The sequence below is a fragment of the Bubalus kerabau genome, chromosome 1, assembly GCF_029407905.1.
Source record: "Bubalus kerabau isolate K-KA32 ecotype Philippines breed swamp buffalo chromosome 1, PCC_UOA_SB_1v2, whole genome shotgun sequence".
NCBI classification, from domain to species: domain Eukaryota; kingdom Metazoa; phylum Chordata; class Mammalia; order Artiodactyla; family Bovidae; genus Bubalus; species Bubalus kerabau.
Window position 1 is genome coordinate 259,226,583 of NC_073624.1, and position 20,564 is coordinate 259,247,146.

Genomic DNA, 20,564 nt, shown 5'->3' on the forward strand with positions numbered 1-20,564 from the left:
TATGTAAAGTTTAAAAATAAAATAAAATTAAAAAAAAAAAATAAAAAAAAAAAAAAAAGAAAAATATAATAATATTCAAAAAAAAAAAAAAAAAAAAAAAAAAAAAAAATTTGTGGCCATGCTTATGCCAGTTACTACATAGAGAGAGTTCATGAAATCCAAGTATGCATGGGCTGGTCTGGATCACACTGAGAAAGGCAGAAGTCTATTTTTTCTTCATTTAAATGGCTTGAGCTTCCTTGCTTTGACAGTGACTAAAAGTATATGTTATTTTAAAAGGCTCTTTCATGCACATAATTTATTTTTACTTTTTATTGAGATGTAGCAAAGTAGAAAGATATTAAATGCACACTTGATACTTTTAGAAAAGCATATGCCAATTGAACTCCATCCAGATCAGATCAAAACACAGAATATTACTAACACCACAGAAGCCTCTTTTTGTACTTTCCCAATCCTTATCACTTCCCCATCCACCAGAGGTAAGCAGTAATTTGACTTCTACTACAATAGGTAAGTTTTGCCTGCTTTTTGAACTTCTTGAAATAGTATCATACAATATATATTGTTAATATTTGGTTATTGAAAAAAAAAAACAAGTCACAGGATGAGAGACTATACTGGCATGACATATATCTGACAAGGAACTTGTCCCAGAATATATTTTGAATACAAGTAAATTTAAAAAGGTAGATAATCCAATTTTTAAATGAACAAAAGATATATTCAGTTCAGTTCAGTTGCTCAGTCGTGTCCAACTCTTTGCAACCCCATGAATCACAGCATGCCAGGGCTCCCTGTCCATCACCAACTCCCAGAGTTCACTCAAACTCATGTCCTTCGAGTCAGTGATGCCATCCAGCCATTTCATCCTCTGTCATCCCCTTCTCCTCCTGCCCCCAATCCCTCCCAGCATCAGGGTCCTTTCCAATGAGTCAACTCTTCGCATGAGGTGGCCAAACACTGGAGTTTCAGCTTTAGCATCAGTCCTTCCAATGAACACCCAGGACTGAACTCCTTTAGGATGGACTGGTTGGATCTCCTTGCAGTCCAAGGGACTCTCAAGAGTCTTCTCCAAAGATATATTACTAAAGGAAAAAACCAAAGGATATTTCACACATTTTAAACTTCTTCCTTTTAAGTCCTGAATCTGAGAACACAGTCTCAAAAGCTTAAACTTTTCTTCTTTAAAATAACTAATCTCTTCTTTCACATATTCAAAAAGCATTTCTTAAACATCTCCTATGTTCAAGGCATTATGTCATACAATGCAAAATTAAGATAAATAAAGCACCTGGCCTCAAGGAATGAAGAATCTAGTAGCTGAAATAAGTGATATAGAAAAATGATCATACTTCAGTATCAATAGCAACACTGGCCATAACAGAAATAGGATGACTGACTGTTCCTACTTGACAAGGGTGGAAGGATGGAGAGAAGTAACTCAAGAAGAAAAGGTGGTATTTGGTTGATTTAATATCTTATGTAATTAGTGTTATATAACTGAGGGGGAGGGAAAACTTTAGACAAATATCCTAAGGAAATCTCCTCCCTGATTAGTCTCTTTTATTATAGATCAGTCATTAGTCCCGAGTGTGTTAGTCGCTCAGTTGTGTCCGACTCTTTGCAACTCCATGGACTGTAGCTCACCAGCCTCCTCTGTCCATGTAATTCTCCAGGCAAGAATACTGGAGTGGGTTGCCATGCCCTTCTCCATGAGATCTTCCCAACCCAGGTATCAAACCTGGGTCTCCCACATTGTAGGCAGATTCTTTACCATCTGAGCCACCAGGGGAAGCTTTGGTCCTGAGAGGAGATATAAAAAGCTTTCCTGAAAAGAAGTGAAAAGCAAAGAAGAAAAAGAAAGATATAAGCATCTGAATGCAGAGTTCCAAAGAATAGCAAGAAGAGATAAGAAAGGCTTCCTCAGCAATCAATGCAAAGAAATAGAGGAAAACAACAGAATGGGAAAGACTAGAGAACTCTTCAAGAAAATTAGAGATACCAAGGGAATATTTCATGCAAAGATGGGCTCAAAAAAGGACAGAAATGGTATGGACCTAACAGAAGCAGAAGATATTAAAAAGAGGTGGCAAGAATACACAGAAGAACTGTACAAAAAAGATCTTCACAACCCAGATAATCACAATAGTGTGATCACTCACACTCATCTAGAGCCAGACATCCTGGAATGTAAAGTCAAGTGGGCCTTAGGACGCATCACTATGAACAAAGCTAGTGGAGGTGATGGAATTCCAGTTGAGCTATTTCAAATCCTGAAAGATGATGCTGTGAAAGGGCTGCACTCAATATGCCAGCAAATTGGGGAAACTCCACAGTGGCCACAATGCTGGAAAAGGGCAGTTTTCATTTCAATCCCAAAGAAAGGCAATGCCAAAGAATGCTCAAACTACTGCACAATTGCACTATCTCACACACTAGCAAAGTAATGCTCAAAATTCTCCAAGCCAGGCTTCAGCAATACATGAACCGTAAACTTCCAGATGTTCAAGCTGGTTTTAGGAAAGGCAGAAGAACCAGAGATCAAATTGCCAACAACCGCTGGATCATGAAAAAAGCAAGAGAGTTCCAGAAAAACATCTATTTCTGCTTTATTGACTATGCCAATGCCTTTGACTGTGTGGATCACAATCAACTGTGGAAAATTCTGAAAGAGATGGGAATACCAGAGCACCTGACCTGCCTCTTGAGAAACCTATATGCAGGTCAGGAAGCAACAGTTCGAACAGGACATGGAACAACAGACTGGTTCCAAATAGGAAAAGGAGTACATCAAGGCTGTATATTATCACCCTGCTTATTTAGCTTATATGCAGAGTACATCATGAGAAACACTTGGCTGGAAGAAGCACAAGCTGGAATCAAGATTGCTGGGAGAAATATCAATAACCTCAGATATGCAGATAACACCACCCTTATGGCAGAAAGTGAAGAAGAACTAAAGAGCCTCTTGATGAAGGTGAAAGAGGAGAGTGAAAAAGTTGGCTTAAAGCTCAACATTCAGAAAACTAACATCATGGCATCCAGTCCCATCAGTTTATGGCAAATAGATGGGGAAACAGTGGAAACAGTGTCAGACTTTATTTTTCTGGGCTCCAAAATCACTGCAGATGGTGATTGCAGCCATGAAATTAAAAGACGCTTACTCCTTGGAAGGAAAGTTATGACCAACCTAGACAGCATATTCAAAAGCAAAGACATTGTCAACAAAGGTCCGTCTAGTCAAGGCTATGGTTTTTCCTGTGATCATGTATGGATGTGAGAGTTGGACTGTGAAGAAAGCTGAATGCTGAAGAATTGATGCTTTTGAACTGTGGTGTTGGAGAAGACTCTTGAGAGTCCCTTGGACTACAAAGAGATCCAACCAGTCGATTCTAAAGGAGATCAGTCCTGGGTGTTCATTGGAAGGACTGATGCTGAAGCTGAAACTTTAATACTTTGGCCACCTGATGTGAAGAGCTGACTCATTGGAAAAGACCCTGATGCTGGGAACGATTGGAGGTGGGAGGAAAAGGGGACAACAGAGGATGAGATGGTTGGATAGCATCAACGACTCAATGGACATGAGTTTGGGTAAACTCCAGGAGTTGGTGATGGACAGGGAGGCCTGGTGTGCTGCGGTTCATGCGGTTGCAAAGAGTTGGACACAACTAGCGACTGAACTGAACTGATGACAGTAATTTGATGGATCAGAGCTGAGAACCATTCTTACTTCTAATTCTACTCTGACCTTGGTATTCCAGAACTGGAAAACTCTTTTCATCCTCTACCACATTCCGCAAATTACTGAATTTTCTGACCCTGAATCTTAACATTCCCCTAAGTACATTACTGATGTCTGCCTGTGAAACTTCTTAATGTGGAGTTTTTAACATTTAAATCACCGAAGAATTACATTCGTCATCTATTCCTTCCTTATTACTTGTACTGCCAAATAAACTCTATTTAGTTCTTAGTTGACAGTACCTTCATCCACATGAGTTTGTTTGCTTGTTTCTATTTTGATTTTGGAGTGATTTCCTGGTTTCATAACTGATATGCCCTCTCCCCAAATAAATAGACCTCTAGTCTTGCTCTTGAGTTTTGATTCCTGGTTCTCATTCAACTCTGAATCATTTCCACTCTCTAGATCCAAGACTTTTGCAGTCCATCCTGTCTCATAGCTGTTGAAGTGCCAGCCAAAAAAACAGGAGAGGGGAAGGATTTTTTAAAAAATAAAAGCATACAATGAACACAACCTATTCTCTTCAGATAAAGACATCAGCTTTTAAATCTTTGTGTCTATCATCCATATATATTTAATGGATTTCCTTCATGCTTCTGTAATACACTGAGTCACAGCCTGAAATTGTTTTCTCAAAATTTGGCCTAACTGCATCATAATATCCTACTTTCTCTGAATAAGTTCTTAGACCCCACTGGAACCTACTGAATGAGAACATCTGGATCTGAACCTCACAAATCAGATAATTTCTTAAGAAACCCCAAAGTCTTAAAACAAGACTTAAATGGAACAATTTCATGAACCAACTGACCACCAACCAATTTAAATATTTCTTTTTGCCTACTCTGATAAACACTGTGGGAAAAATTCAAAGGGACTGTCATAAACAGAGAGGCACCTCTGACACCATGTAAATAAACATAGGATGGCCTCACTGAGAGATGAGAGACCAAATGAGACCTCCAGCTGTCCTTTTTGAAGCACCACACACATGACTGAAGCCATCTGAGACCATCTGGTTCAAGCCCAAGCCAGCCCAGAAGAGAACTGCTCCACAGAATGGTGAGAAAAAAATTTTTATGGCATAGTGTTTTTAAGTTACTAAATTTTGAGGCAGTTTGTTACACAGCAAAAGCTAACTGATAAACCCAGTAAAATTTCTTGTGCAGAAAAATTGTGGTAAGGGTCAACACATTCTAGCACCTGTCTTCTCAGTGAAGAACAGCTTCACCACATATTCCATCCGGGTGACTTTGTCATTCCTGCTATCCTCATTTTCTTCCATTCATTCATAAAGTATTTGTTGCTTATTTTCTTCTGAAAGAGTTCTAACCATCTTTTTGTTTACTATATTTTAGATGGAGTAACACTGCTCACCCTCAACAACATATAAAGTTTTATAACACATGCAAGGCAGTCAATGAAGTGCTTTTTATAAGAGCATAAAAATTAGGAACTGCCTAAATCCTCAACATTAGGAGTATAGTCAGATAAAACATGGTATCTGATGGAAAAATATTCAGCCACTGAAAATCTTATTTTTGAAGGATATTTGGTAACAAGGAAAATGTTTCTGATAATTAGAAAGTGAAAAAAAGCATAATTTAAAACTAAACATATAGTTATTCATATACCCATATATAAAAGTGAAGGGCATGTATTGGGATTTAACAGTCATTCTCTCTAAACAATGACATAATAAATAATTTTTACTAGCTTCTATAACTTTTTCTTTATCAATCATTACTCACACAATGAGCATTTATTACTTTCACAATCAGAGAAAACATGTTAAAAACAAATTCATACATTTTATTTTTGCTTTCTCTCACAGTTATCCAAATTAATCATTAAAATGTCTTTTGTGACCCATATCCATTAAACAAAATAGGAAAATGTTCATTTGGCAACTAGAGTTTACATTGAGTACTACAGTACTTTTGTTTTTTAAAAAAGTATCCAGGTATCTACAGCTATCTAGCTGAAAAAAATAAAAACCAAATAAAATATAAAAGGATAGATATTAAGCACTGCTATAGCCTCAACCACTCAGGTGCACCCTGTTCTTAGACATAAAGGATTAGTCACATTGTGTCATGCCTTCTGAAAATGCAATTTTTCTATTTGATACTGAATAATGTATTACATTTATTGAAGTTATGGTAACTAACCTAAAGTATCTGTGGAAAACAGTGACTTACTAAATTTTGTTAGAGCAAAGACAACAATATTGTACTCTAAGTAATAAACTTGTTTTCACAGAGAAATAGATTAATAATTGTGAAACTATATATGTTAGAATTTAGTAATTAATTAATTATATTGTGGGTATAAGAGCCAGCTATCTCACTGCCACAGAAAGGACCTACAGGCAAGGTAAGGGAGAAGGCAACAATGGTCCTTGTAGTTTTAGATGTAAATTGACTATATCAGTATAAACTCTGCTGTTGTTGATATTGTTACTGTTTTTAACATGGATAGGTTTAGAAGTATATATATCTTTCCTAGTTCTGTCCCCTAAGAGTATTTCGAAGGAAGATTACCAAGTACAAACGATCATGCTTAACATCCAGATTTTGGTTTCTAAATATAGCCTTCTCCAAGAAAAATAAATAGAGCTTAGCTAGGAAAAATATGTTGGGGACATTTTATGGTGTCAGAAATTACAGAGCATCTTATAAGATGATGTACTGAGGACATAAAATCATTTCTGTGCCATTTTTTGCAAAAATGCACAATATAAACTTGAACACGAAACATCATACAGACAGATTTATTCTACATAATACTGGCTAGTACCCTTCTAAGATGTCAAGGTCCTAAATAAAACATTAAGACTGAAGAAATACCCTAATTAGAAGAGACTAAGAAGACATGAGGGTTTCCCAGGTGGCACTAGTGGTAAAGAACCCACCTCCTAATGCCAGAGACATAAGACAGCAGGTTCTATGCCTGGGTCGGGAAAATCCCCTGGAAGAGGGCATGGCAACCCACTCCAATATTCTTGCCTGGAGAATCCCATGGACAGAGGAGCCTGGAGGACTGAGTCTAGTTCAGTTCAGTCGCTCAGTCATGTCCGACTCTGCAACCCCATAGACTACAGAACGCCAGGCTTCCCTGTCCATCACCAACTCCCAAAGCTTACTCAAACTCATGTCCATCGAGTCAGTGATGCCATCCAACCATTTCATCCTCTGTCATCTACTTCTCCTCCTTACCTCAATCTTTCCCAGCATCAGGGTTTTTTTCTTTGTATGAGTCAGTTCTTCGCATCAGGTGACCAAAGTATTAGAGTTTCAGCTTCAGCAATGGTCCTTCCAATGAATATTCAGAACTGATTTCCTTTAAGATGGACTGGTTGGATCTCCTTGCAGTCCAAGGGGCTCCCAAGAGTCTTCTCCAACACCACAGTTCAAAAGCGTCAATTCTTCAGTGCTCAGCTTTCTTTATAGTCCAACTCTCACATCCATACATGACTACTGGGAAAACCATAGCTTTGACTAGACGGACCTTTGTTGGCAAAGTAATGTCTCTGCTTTTGAATATGCTATCTAGGTTGGTCATAAGTTTCCTTCCAAGGAGTAAGCGTCTTTTAATTTCATTGCTGCAGTCACCATCTGCAGTGATTTGGAGCCCAAAAAGATAAAGTCTTTCACTGTTTCCATTGTTTCCCCATCTATTTGACATGAAGTGATGGGACTGACTGCCATGATCTTAGTTTTCTGAATGCTGTTTTAAGCCAACTTTTTCTTTCTCCTCTTTCACTTTCATCAAAAGACTCTTTAGTTCCTCTTCACTTTCTGCCATAAGAGTGGTGTCATCTGCATATCTGAGGTTATTGATATTTCTCCCAGCAGTCTTGATTCCAGCTTGTGCTTCATCCAGCTCAGCATTTTGCATGATGTACTCTGCATATAAGTTAAATAAGCAGGGTAACAATATACAGTCTTGAAGTACTCCTTTCCCGATTTGGAACCAGTCTATTGTTCCTTGTCCAGTTCTAACTGTAGCTTCTTGATATGCATGCAGATTTCTCAGGAGGCAGGTTCAGGTGGTCTGGTTTTCCCATCTCTTTAAGAACTTTCCACACTGAGTCCATGGGGTCATAAAGAGTCAGACACGACTAAAGCAACTTACCATGCATGCATGGATACATGAAGAATAATGAAATAGAAGGATTCAGGATTAGATCTTAGTTCAGATTTTTTAAAAAAATTAGTAGGAAAATTGAAGGAATCTCAATAAGATCTGTAGATTGGCCAGTAGTAATATATCAGCATGAATTCCTGGCTTTGATCACTGTGCTATGGTTGCTTATGTAAGATGGCAATATATGGTGGAGATGGCTAAAGGAATCCTTAATGCCATTTTCATTCGTTTTGTAACTCTGGAAATACTTGAAAACTAAAGATTTTTTAATAAGGGGTTTCCTGCAGGACAGGACAATTTTTTTTTTTTTGACGTCACCTAGACTCTTCTCCAAAAGTTGTTCCTAATTTCACAGTTGTCATTTTTATCTGTTAAAGACTTTTCTCATTAAGGCCCCTATTAGCAGCCAGAAGAATCAAATTAAATGTTATGCAATAAAATCTCTTTCTTCTTCCCATAGCTTCCTTCTCTCCTTTTAAACTTCGCATTATGTTATTCTCTCAGCAAACCTGCATGAGAAATTCTTACTTATGTAACACTTAATGTAATATATAGCATCTTATAAACTTCCAATATCATTGAAATACTATAATAATGTAATTCTGGACACTGTGGTTAAATAATTGCTACTGTCTTGATAGCTACTCAGAATAATGTAGCTAAAACATTATTCTAAATTCTGTAATCAAATAATTAGAGTTGTCTTGCTTGCATGCTACTTTTATTATTAGTTCCGTTTTTCTTTAGCTTTTTTTTTTTCTTTGACTCAATGCTGATACATCTCTGGAACATGCTGGGTTTCTTTTTTAGTATGTCCTAGAGTGGGATCATTACAAATTTTAGGTAATTTTTCTTTCCTTTCTTTTCCTTTTCTTATTTCATATTTTCTTTTTAAAAATTTAATTGTCACAAAATATACATAAGATAAAGTATACTGTCTTAATTATTAAGTGTACAGTTTCATAGTGCTAGGTATTTTCACATGGTTAAAGTCCTGGGATTGGTTCCTTTTTTTTAACTTTTATTCATGTATATAAACAAAAAGATGCAAAGCAAAGATGATTTTCTTAGTCTTGGTGGGCTATTAAGGATAGTATATTCCCAATTTCATGTACCATTTTTCCAGATATTATTTGCAATGATTCACATAAGCTATAAATAAATGTTTTAGAGCTAGCTTTGAGTTCAAATGATTAGAAACAAAAATCAAGCAAAGAGGGGCAGAGAACTTAAATGCAGTTATATACCTCCTGTATGACTTCCCAGGTGGTGCAGTGGTAAATCCACCTGCCAGTATAAGAGATATAAGAGACTTGGGTTCAATCCCTGAGTCAGGAAGATCCCCTGGAGAAGGGAATGGCTACTGACTCCAGTACTCTTACCTGGAGAATATCATGGACAGAGGAGCCTGGCAGGTTACAGTTCATGGGGTCACAAGAGTCTGACACAACTGAGTCTAACACACACAGACCTCCTGTATAGAAATATCTAAAAAGCTCAACTGTCCAAAATAGAGTTTTTGGAGAAAAAGTAAGTAGATAAAAGTTCTGTGGGGAAATAAAATTAGTACTACAAAATCCAGGGCTTAAATTTGATGTATTTTAGACATAAAAGGATCTCATGCTTTATTCAAGGGTTTACTCTTACTTTAAGGGCAATGTAACATTCTTGGCTACCTGGTTTCTAAAAGTCACCAGAGACCAGAAATAGCAAATATGAAGTAAAAAGAGTTACTCTTGTAGGCAGTGTTGGCAGTACATCGAAAATAAAAAATTACATGTGTAAAGACACAGAAATAACATGAGAAGCAGACATCATAATATAATTAACAGAAAAATGAGTGTACTGTTAAGGAATAAAAATGTTTTTCACATCTCAAAGTTCCTAGAGGCTACTATGAATTTAAAAACATTATGATACCCAGTGCTCATAATGGTATCTTCAGTGTAATATATTTCTAAAAACAAAGAATAAAAATAAATTTATACTGCATGATCTCTATGTTCCAGTGTTCACAGATTTAATTTATAGGATATATACTATATTTTAGAATGCATAAAATAAAACAGCTTTATTTTTACTGCTGTTTAAAATTTGGGTGCTCAACACCAATTTGGGGTCAAGGGGGAGAGATGTATTACTGCAAGAAATTGTACCAGAATCATTTTTTTTCCAAAATATAATTCACACAGTTATTCTAGCTCTCTAATTAAAAAAAAAAAAAAGTGCTGGTAATGAGAAATCATTTTCAAAGTGCATATTTTCTCTAACTGCTGACTTTTCATTAATAAATTACTAAATGTGCAGCATTAAAATAAGATTACAAAGATTAACACTTAAGAAAACTCTGGAGAGATATGAGGTTAGAAATGCTTAGAGACGTTCACTGGGAAATGACCACAGGCATTCATGGAGAATTTTTGGTCTCAGGTAGATGCCCTTTGGCAAATGATACAGGCTAATAAGTTTCCAAAAAACTGAGACTATAAGCTCTGTGAGGCCAAGAACCCTGTCTCTCTTCATCACTGTATCACAAATTCCTGTTACAGAGAGTGAAACAGTGTCAGGCAAAATTAGCACCTGGACTGTGTGCTTTCTACACACTGTTCTCATTTTCTATGAAATGAATTAAGGAGATAGGACACTGGAAGAAAGTCAACATGTCCCTTTCTGGACTTAAAGTAACTCATTTTAACAGATCCTATGGATCTGTAATTCCCTCGGTTCTATCTTGCGACAGCAGAAATTCAAAGCAACAGACAAATCGGTGTTACAGCTCAGTTTTATTAGGAAAAACAAAGGAGGAGTGAGGACAGGCCAACCCAATGGACCCAAAAGACGAAGAGAAGAGAGGCCTCAGTCCTTCTAGGCTTCCTCCTTTTATACATTTGTCTCCTCCCCGCTGAGCCTGCCTTGTGTAAATTGGGCCAGCAGGAGGGCTGTTTGTTTTACCTGAGTTCCTCACTCCAGGCCTCAGACCTTCCTTTGTTCTATTTTTGTGGGCTTTTCCCTTCTTTGTCTTTTAGCCACTGCCATTTTGGACTCCTTTTTCATCTTCTAACTCCTAACAGATCTAAAGTACCATCATATATTTTATTTTAATCAGCTCACAAAACTTCCCCAGAGTTTTTGTGATGACAGCATTATGAGACATTTTAACAAGCACACCAGGACCATGCTAATTGCTATATATGCAGAGCATCATAACTGTTGGCCTAGCCTGCCTCCTCCAACTTTATGTCTCCTGTGAATATACTCAATGAAAGCAATTTCAGAATCTATGTCTTGCCTTGTGTATTCTTCAAATGCCGCAAGTTTAAATATGAATAACTGACATTTTTTGTTCTTTTTGTAATATGTGCTGAGTATCTACTCTAACCTGTTAACTCTACTAGAAGCCCAGTTAACTCTACTAGACACCAGAAATACAGTGGTGAGGAAAACAATCTTTTCTCAAAGATCTTATATTCTGTTATAAAGAGTTAAAAGATGCAACAAAATTAACAAAATGAGGAAAACTGGCAAAAGCACTAGGAGAAAATATGGGCTGTAATAAGAATAACAAAAGGAGTGGGGCAGGGTGGAGGTTGGAGATGCATTGGGTCTGATTGAACCAGAAAAGATTTCCTGAAGAGGGGACATTTACGCTAAAATCTAAAAATGATGCAATGCTTAGATTGACAGGCATTTGGGGAATATGATCCTCTGAAGCAGTAAAAAGCTTGCCTTGTTAAGGAGTTGAAACAAGACCAGGATGGCTGAGGCCTAGTAGATAGGCCATGATAAAACATGAGGGTTTTTCCTAGAGAATTGAGAAGCAATTGAAGATAGTTAGAGAAATGATTTACATGGCCTAGTTACATCTGGTATATTTTTCTTAGTTCCTAAAGCAAAGTAATTAAATATTGCTAACTTAAATTTTATTTGCCCTGAAGTTTTCCATGATGCATTTGAAATAAAGTTTTCACCAACCTTCATTGTTTGAACATGTTAATGCTACAGCGAAACTTGACTTTCTTGACTGTCTTCCAAAGATCAGTCCTTACTGATCTCTCATAAAACTCAGAACCACTTAAGCATCCTAGCTCGAAGCCCTGTTTTCCCTCTATCGTCTTCATGACCATGGAGACCTACAGTTCCCAGACGTTCATATGACAAAGGGCATTAATCATCTGCTTCAAAGGGCTCCATTTGTTGTGTTGGCAGCTTTCATTCTTTCTCCTCCCTAATGAGGCTCAGTCCCACTCACTGACATCCTACAATAGTCAGACAAACCACCATCTCAAGTTCTGCCAGGAATCAAAAATAACATAAACTGCATTCTATGCTGGGTATCTATATTTAATGATAATGTATTAATATAATGTCTCTGGTGGTATTTTTTCAAAATTTGTTTCTCCATTTCCCCTTCATTTGGAAAAATGCCTCCTAACCATTGTCTATATAGCTTTTCTGAAGAATCGAAATGCTTATTCCCCCTGTAATACCTATATTATAATTAGCACACAGAAATCCTTTAAAAGTTCCTGATTTTACCACCTGGAAAGAGAGTGGGCCTCATAATTGTTCAGTAGAGTTCTCTATACCACCCCCAACTGGGAACAGATGCAGCTAATGTGATTCTGCAAATGAACTCACAGAAATCCTGGTGCTTTCTCAAGGGAGCAGAATTCTTTTCCCAAGGTACAGGATACTTCAGAAAAGGGTTAGAAGAGACACCTTCTTCAACATGCATTTATACCTTCTGGTCCTTAACAATCCTTACCTGTAGTAGTCATTATTCCTCTAGACTTGGTAGTTCTACACTCTTTCCAAAGTCACATAGAAAGATACCAGATCAAGATATGGGACATAACTCCTTACAACCTTCCTCTGCAACTCTTACAATCCTGCATACCCTGGAAAGCCAAATAACTTCTGTCAGAACTTGCTGAGGACATGGAATGAGATGATCCATAGAAGAATACCACAAAAGATACAAAGGAGTGTGCAAACCTCAGGTACTAAGACTATGGCTTACTTGTCTTTGTACTCCCAGTGACTAATACAATACATGGTATGTATGCAGCAGGTTCAAAGGAAATACATAAACATAAAATGAAATGAAGTTCTAAAAATACATATATCTATATACAGTGTGTGTGCGTGTGTGTGTGTGTAGAGAGAGAGAGAGAGCACTCGGGTGACATATAGAGAGACTAAATCTAATTACTAAATAAATAAATAAATCTAATTACTGCATTTGAGTATCAATAGGTTTAGCTAGCCTTTACTCTAACTTTTTAAAAATTTCCATCATTATGAAAGTATTTAGTATTTGTCTTTTTCTATCTCTCCTCCCTTTCTCTACGATCCCCTATACAGATACATCACTTTCCCCTATATAGACACATAATCACCCAAGGCCATCCTGACTGGCAAATGATACCTCCTCCCAGTCCTTAGCACCTCATCTCTGCTATCTCCAACATTTTCCTACCAACTCTCCCATCTTCTTTGTTCATTCTTGGGCTCTTAAGCCAGTGAGTATGAGCATCAGACTTGAGGAGTCTTTGATATACAGCCAGTCATCTTATCCCTCACTCACTTGAGTAGCCCCCAGCAAGCCACTCATTACTGGTGTCACAGCAGATCAGCCACGAGCCTGAAGTCCTCAAGTACACAGAGAGCTGTGCTGTTAGCAATGGAGAGCAGCTCTTCCCTGTTCTTCTGGGAAGTTGGAGTCCAAAGAATTTAGAAGGGATATATATAAAGATATAATACATAAAAGTTTTGAGAAAGTGAAATCACCCCCAGTGGTAGCATAAAGCAGGGGTCCTCCCAATATTGCTTTCTTTAAGAAAAGGAGAACTTCTCATTTCCATTAAGTTTTATCAGGTTTGGTAAGGAAAGGTACTGTACAGGAAAAAAAAAAAAAGTCACTTCTCCCAAACACACTCCCAGATCCCATTCCATACCTGGGCTTACAATTTAGGGAATTGCAATGGGCACAAGTCATTCCACGTGCAGAACCTGCCAGCACAACTTGTTGTGTTGGTTGAAAACTACTGAAACAAAAGTATGGATCTCAGGAGAATTTTAAGAAAAGGTAAAGTTTTTCCAAATGATCAAAATGTTGTCTTATTTAAAAGCAGAGGGATAACTACAAGTAAAATTTGAAATTCTTTGCAAATCTAAAATTCTATGATTACTAAAAACAAATATATAATGGCCATCTCTCATGGAGGATGTTAGCTCTGAATATTTCTATTTTTAATCATTGTATTCTGTGAAACAAAAACAAAATATATGCTACAACAAGAGTGATGTCATGACATTTTGAGTTCTCTAAGCAGCTATTAGAATTGGCCATATATGCTAATAATTTCAAGCGAAAGGTATTTTAGAGAAATAACTGCATGGGGCTATGTGTTTGCTTTCCTACACCTTGAATATAGTCTGATGGAAATAATACAACCTAGCTGTGCAACAGTTCTTTAGTTTTTTATGTGACTGAAATTAATTTCAAATTAATGTAACATTCTGAATGCTAGCTACTACTGGAGATTTTTAAATATCTCCTATTTTTTAGTACAGCATAACTTTTTAGTAGCTGATATTGGGTCCTCAAAATGCACTGCACTAAAGAGAAAAAAAACAATGAACATCTTAAAGAGAGTAATACAATAGACATATTTTTTATGGAACTTGTTTATCTATCCTCCTGCAAAGAGATTTTATTTCCTACTCTCTTCTAGGGCTAGAACTTTATCAGGTCTCTGCCAGAGTTGAGTTCTGCTAGTTCCAGAAGGAAATCCTATAAGTGGTTTAGTAAATGCTAAATGGAAACCCTGGGATATCTGACTACACAAAATTCAAAAGTAATAGCTTAGTAATTCAAAACAGAACCTCTGTGTCTCTCATTACAGTATGTTAAACTAAGTAGAAGATCTCTAAAGTTTTAGCAGCTGAAATCCCACCCTTACTTGTTCCAGTCCTAAGCAATGTCTTCTCAACAACATTAATGAAGCAAAGTGTGAGCTATTTGTCTATTTCATCATGGAAGTGCTCAGTTTCACTTACATGTGTTTGTTTCTTTGGGCTTTGATCAAAACAGTTTCATTAAGTGTCCAGTCATATAATTACACATAAAAATAGCTTTTTTTTTTTTTGCCTGTAGACATTATGTCTCAACACTTTAAGGGCTTTAGCAAAACAGTCTTTGCTCTTTCCAGTAACAATGGTCCAATTCAGTCAATCACAACTTTGGCTCAAAAAATGGCAATTCAATTTGGCTCCAGCTACACAAATTAGACCAAAGAACAAAATCTTTATAACAGTGTATTTTGAAGAATGAAGTGGGAAAAAAAATAGCTTTTTCCTTCAATGAAAAAATTGTGAACCTCTGAAATGGAGCTTAATACAAGTATCTGAATTAGGTTTTAGCTTTGACCTTAAGCATTTTTTCCTTTAAATCTAAGAACTAATAGTTATTTGCCTGAAATTTCAATTAAAATTATTTGGTTTATTCTTTCCAGGAAAATCGTTTTCTTTCCAGGCAACGTTTTCCCTAACTCAAAATTTTACCTGAGTAGGTAAAGCTCTATAGCAAGGTTCAGTTAGTTCAGTTCAATTGCTCAGTCGTGTCCAACTCTTTGTGACCCGATGAATCGCAGCACGCCAGGCCTCCCTGTCCATCACCAATTTATTCTACTTAATACTCATTCTCTTCACAGGCTTAAATAAATCCCAAGTGTCTAGATTTTTTAAATAATTTATTCTCTCAAAATAATTATAATAATAGATCAGATATAAAGAAGCCTAATGTATAGAAAACTATAGAGCAGTTTTACATCTCAAAAATACAAACAAGAGTCCCAGAAATCTCCAAGAAACCAAACAATATGCCAAAAAATTCACAAACAAAACAACATAATGTATCAGGGGTGAAGGAGAAGTTTGCACCCTTTTCCTCTGGTGTGTTTGGCCAAGCAATTATGCCTGAAGGGAACCATAAGTGAGTGGGAAATATGTATTAGTTTGGAAAGCTTGCCCCCTTCTCTTACCACCCTAACCCACCACCTACAAAACTTCTCTTGTTAAAAGAGAAAATTTTAGACATAAAGTCTAAATAAGGGTTTTTGCCCTTCTCCCCAAAAAACTAAGATTTGGAGCCCTCAAAACGGAGTAAACATGATTTATGCTCCTCCCTCCAGATGCAGAAGGGCTAAAACATGAAAAGAAAGTACACATGAATTAGTATGAGGTAGGTCCATCTCTGGAAAGTAAACCCTGTTTGATCAGTTCAATACAAAGAAGTCAAAAGTACTAGAGAGACAGGATATGGAAATGGATGGATCATGGCAGTATAGTTATGGTAACACCCCCTATTTGCTAAAATGCAACCCCAAAATGGCCTGCACTTTAGTCAATTACATTATCAACTCCTCTCACAGTATATAAAAATGGAAAGAATAAAATTGCTCCAAAAATTCTTTCAACAGAACTCCCGATACCAAAGTCATGGAATAGCTCCCCAAGAGTTTCCTTGGAGCCTAAACTAGTATTTAGAGAAAATTCTATTAAGTGAAACCTTCAGCCTAAGTGGTATTTAATTTGCAAATTATGATAGAAGAGATCAACAGAAGATCCATTTCAAAGGTAGGCTCAAAGATAGCAATGAATGTTGAGAGTATGGTTGAAAAAGAATAAAGTATAAAAATAGGTCTACCAGTGCCTCAGGACATAGTTCCTTGAACTCCTCAGGAAGGAGGCAAACACTTCTAGGGCTCTCACAAGCTTCAATGTATTAGGAGTCAAAGTATCTTCTAACCCTGAGTTAGCAGGGAATTATGGTATGTGTATTCTATTTAGGAAGTTGCAGAGAAGCATTTGCAACTGTGAAGATGTTTTCTTCAAATTGCTGATTTTTCAAGTGTAGTTCTCATAGAGTTATGCTTCAGTTATATGGAAAATTCATTTATGTACATATAATCAACTTAGCATACATGCATGAAGTATTGTATATCCTGAAGATATCAATTCATATTTGTATACATTTGAAGTTTCTGTGGTAAATATACAGAAAGACAATATAGATAGGCTTTTGAGAATAGGCAAATTTCAAGATTTATTTAGTCATTCTCAGGACCTAGAACAAATGGGGCTTCCCAATCAGCTGTAGTGGTAAAGAACCTGCCTGCCAATGCAGGAGACACAGGAGACATGGGTTCAGTTCCTGGGTTGGGGAGGTCCCCTGGAGGAGGAAATGGCAAACCACTCCGATATTCATGCCTAGGAAATCCCATGGACATAGGAGTCTAGCAGGCTTCAGTCCACGAGGTCACAAAGAGTCCATCACAACGGAAGCAACTTAGCGCACACATACACAGAACAAACTAAAGAGAAAAGGGTTAAAACCTTCAGTTTCTTACCTTACATTTGCCATATTTCCATATATAAGTGTTTCTTAAAGACATAGTATTTTTTCTCTTGCAATCTTAGTCCTGAGACTCTAGTAGCAAGACTACCTAGGATCTAACAAAATTCTCCCTATGTGTTGTATCTCCAAATCACATAAGAAATCACTTTGAATTTCCCATATGTAGAGTAATTTGTCCCATGGCTTGCATATGGCCAAATTTTAATCTTGGCCTGTTACTACTTCTTATCTGGTAATTGTACGTAAAGGAAATTTGATAGATATAGGAAAGCAGACCACAGAAATCCAGGTGATGTTTCCCAAAGCTTACTATTAGTATATTTTACATAATTGTATTCTACACTATTTGTCACTGACAGGAAGATGGATGATAGAAAGTTAACTTTTAAAACTATATAGTTGACCAACATAAAAACAACCATCAAAATTATGGAACTCTGAAGTAATTCTAATCCATCTTACTTAGACATTTTAACTGTGTTAAATAATGCTTATTACCAAAAAAAAATGCTTAAAATATATCTACATTAATTTGAATTAATGAATAATAGCATAGTCATTGGAGACAAAATATTTGAGTTCGGCACACTCTGTTTTGACCCAAGTATACCAGAATCCATGGTTTGAACTTTTTATTTCAAAAATGATACCAATGCAACAGTAAACGAATATGGTTTCCATTTGTTCTGAAAATAGCTTTCTGTCGAAGTGGCAAAAAGTCATAGGAAAGAGATACTTTTCAAAACCAAATCATCTAAATATCAATGGGCTAATGCTAGAATACCAATAATCATAAAGATGAGTTGCCCTAAAGATACTAGAATCCTATAACCAATTGTTATTTGTTGAGTTTATTCAATACTTTTGTCTTTAGAGAGGGAATTAGTGTAATACATTAAAAATTATTGAAAGAATTTAGGTGATTCACTGATTTCTCTCACTCTTCTTCTTTGGATAACAATTTCTAAGGTTTTATTATATCTTCATACTTAACTTAAAACTCACAATCTTGGCACCAAAGGTGACCAGCGATATATTTTAATTTTCTCTTGGGTCTGTTTAGTACAAGATACATTCTGATTTCTCAGCCCTGTTAGGCTCAAATTATTTCACAACACATCTGTTCTTTGTAGAAATTTTGGAATATTTTACTACTCTTGAATTACTCTGTACATGCTAATTCAGTTTCTTGTAAATGTGAAGTTTAGACAGTAACTGAAGGCAGTCAACTGAAATAAGATGAATAAATCAAAATCTTAGGTATTATATATATATATCTTTCCTTCAGAAAGCATTTGGAAAGGATCCTCATTTACCCTGTCTGGACAGAAGTGGTCAATAACTGGAAAGAGTTTATCAACCCTAATATCAGTGTCTCAGAGAAGTATGCAATCTCAAAAAGTAATATGACAAAAATCAGGAAATTGTAGGCTTGGAAAATGGACACGTTGGGAGTATCAGAGATAAGATTTGTGGCTGGCCAAATCTCAGACACTGTTGCAATAGTATTTCTAGGACAACCACACATTTGGAGAAAAGTTAGAGTTAAAATCTAGTAGGACATTGTACCCCAGCTTTTTTCTCTTTTGTATTCCAAATGTCAGATGATGTCTACAAGAGCCATTCAATTCAGTGGCAAAACTAGATTTGTACAAAAACAAACAAAAGAGAGAAAAAAATCTGAAAATAAACAAAATAATACTAATGTCTTATTTACATTGCATTCAAAAGATATTTCTAAGCATGAGAATTAAATCATACTGTTAGTACTGTTAAAGTTCTCACAAAAGCAGTTTTTATAGAGAAAAATGCTTAATATTTGCTTTAATATTAAACATGTCAAATATGAATTTTGAACTTTTTAGAACTCTGCTAAACAAATATTAGAATGAGCAACAACATAATATTAATATATTTATGTTCATAAATATAGTTCATTTTACAATAATATATAGAATGTGTAAGATGTAACATTTTTATATAAAGAGAATCATTCTCAATAAGACACATATATAAATCCCTAAGCACCCCTGTTTTTATCTAGCCTCATGTTTTCGTTAAAAATGTGTGGGTAAAATTAACACAATGGATGTAGCTGTAATATCATAGCTCATAAATTCTACAAAAGTCTCTAAGCACACCACTGTTTGCAGTAGTGTAGCTCAACAGAGGCTGCTGAATCTGTGTAGTTTGGGATCTGCCTATGATTTCTGGGAATAACAGACCACCTGACCTGCCTCTTGAGAAATCTGTATGCAGGTCAGGAAGCAACAGTTAGAGCTGGACATGAAACAACAGACTGGTTCCAAATAAGAAAAGGCTGTATATTGTCACCCTGCTTATTTAACTTATATGCAGAGTACATCATGAGAAACATTGGGCTGGATGAAGCACAAGATGGAATCAAGATTGCCAGGAGAAAGATCAATAACCTCAGATATCAGATGACACCACCTTTATGGCAGAAAGTGAAGAACTAAAGAGCCTCTTGATGAAAGATCAAACTAGTCAATCCTAAAGGAAAACAACCCTGAATATTCATTGGAAGGACTGATGTTGAAGCTGAAACTCCAATACTTTGGCCACCTCATGCGAAAAGCTGACTCATTCGAAAAGACCCTGATGCAGGGAAAGACTGAAGGCAGGAGGAGAAGGGGACAACAGAGGATGAGATGGTTGGATGGCATCACCAACTTAATGGGCAAGTGTTTGAGTAAACTCTGGGAGTTAGTCATGGGCAGGGAGGCTTGGCATGCTGTAATCCATGGGGTCACAAAGAGTTGGACACAACTGAGCAACTGAACTGAACTGATGATTTCTCTCACCCTTCTCAAACTCATACCAAAATACACATGGGTGCAAGTGATATCATTTTATATATAACTTTGAATCCTAGTTAATTTGAAAAGCAATGTCATTTCCAACTTTACATCTTTGACTATTATTAACAACAGAATACTTCCTAGACACCTCAAAATAATACCACCATTCTAGTGGTAGTGGTTTAGTTGCTAAATTGTGTCTGACTTTTGTGATCCCGTGGACTGTAGCCGGCCAGGCTTCTCTGTCCATGGGATTTTTCAGGCAAGAATACTGGAGTGGTTTGCCATTTCCTTCTCCAGGAGATCTTCCTGACCCAGGGATCAAACCCAGGTCTCCCACTTTGCAGGCAGAATCTTTACCAACTGCCTGTGGTTGGGGGTCAGGGAAGCCCTGACCTCATTTGGAAGATTTCATGGGTCAGTGAAC

The 20,564-nt window shown here is 36.6% G+C and overlaps 1 protein-coding gene across 18 annotated transcripts in view; it reads right to left on the minus strand.

Moving 5' to 3' along the window:
- LOC129639166 (uncharacterized) overlaps positions 1-20,564 on the minus strand; it is a 290,740-nt gene that overhangs the window by 138,628 nt on the left and 131,548 nt on the right. Inside the window, exon 3 of one of the 18 annotated variants that reach the window (XR_008708295.1) lies at positions 1,066-1,088. The exons of the other annotated variants lie outside the window; for them this stretch is intronic. The gene's annotated coding sequence lies outside the window, so the exon portion shown is untranslated. Of the gene's footprint in view, positions 1-1,065; positions 1,089-20,564 lie in introns of those variants that run through there. 18 annotated transcript variants of the gene reach the window in all.